This window comes from Penaeus monodon, chromosome 29, assembly GCF_015228065.2.
Source record: "Penaeus monodon isolate SGIC_2016 chromosome 29, NSTDA_Pmon_1, whole genome shotgun sequence".
Classification (NCBI taxonomy): domain Eukaryota; kingdom Metazoa; phylum Arthropoda; class Malacostraca; order Decapoda; family Penaeidae; genus Penaeus; species Penaeus monodon.
Window position 1 is genome coordinate 9525752 of NC_051414.1, and position 1293 is coordinate 9527044.

Sequence of the window (1293 nt, forward strand, 5' to 3'; positions counted from 1 at the left end):
CTAGCAATACCCACACTAATCAATGGCTGGGAAAGAATATTTATGAGGATTTTGGAAAAAAACAATGCTTTGTATTGGGTTTAAGGAATGGTCTTAAGAAAAAGTTGTACTTCTTTTTTTTAACTGTCCAAGGAAAGGTAAAAAAAATCAAATTAGATATATACATCTAATAAACAAACAAAAAATCAGAAACCTTAAAATCAGCTCATTTGGGTTAAAAACCCAGAAAAAAGTTTTTAAAAATTTTGATGAATTCAAAAAAAAAAAGTACAAAAGTGAAAAAAAATATATCTTCCCTTAAAAAAGATGAAGACCATGTTTGTTTCACTTTGTCCTTACATGCTGCACATTTCAGGACGAACTATACACAATAATAACCTGAATGCCAACCCCTCGGGAAACCCCCCCTCCTGCTTCGCCAATCAACAGTAATAGTCTATGGTGACAGCAGTCCGAAGTGCGTCATGCCTGTGAAAGTAACCCCAAACAACAAAAATAAGACATTACCCAGTGAAGAAATAAACCAAAGTGCGCAATAGCAAAAAGAGAAAAAATACGGTATTTTTTTATGACTTTCTTCTGGGGATATATATAAAAGGTTGTAGTTTCAGTAAGATGGGTTTTCTAGAAATACAGCTAATTATAGAGAGTAAAAATTTTGGTTAAAACCAAAGTTTTTTTTTTGGCACTAAAAATAATGAAGGTGTTTGTTTTTTAAAAAAAGAGGGATTCATCACAAGTCAATATAAAAATAGGATTATTTAAAGAAAAATAAGGTCCTTCTTATTGAGATGGTATCAGATTTTGGCTTCAGGTTACGACGTGTATTGGGATTGGTAGGGGTTTACCTAGGGCAGACTTGTTTTTTTTTATTCATATTTTATCTCTTTTCGTGGGAAAAAGATTTTTGTTTCCTTGGGTGGGGATTACGGGCCTTGTTTGTTGTTTTGTATATATTTATCTTTATTTTACTTATTTCTCTCAGAGGTAATATTAGGTTATTTCTGTGCCGGGCAGAAAAAAGGGCCTTTAGTTTTGTTTTCAGGGTAAATCAATTCTGTTTCCCTGTTTTCCCTTATCTATAAAAAAAAAAGGAAGATTTTTGTGTGTCTAAAAATGCTTATAATGCGATAATTTTTTTGAACCCAGCTGTTTTTTTTGAAATAAAGGACAAGTGAATTATTGCATAAGGTTTTTAAAGATGATAAGGCCAATTTGACATTCTTAATTTTTAGAAGGTAGTTTTTTACTTTGGTTTAATGCTCTGGATCTAGCTAGTTAACTTGTTCATGA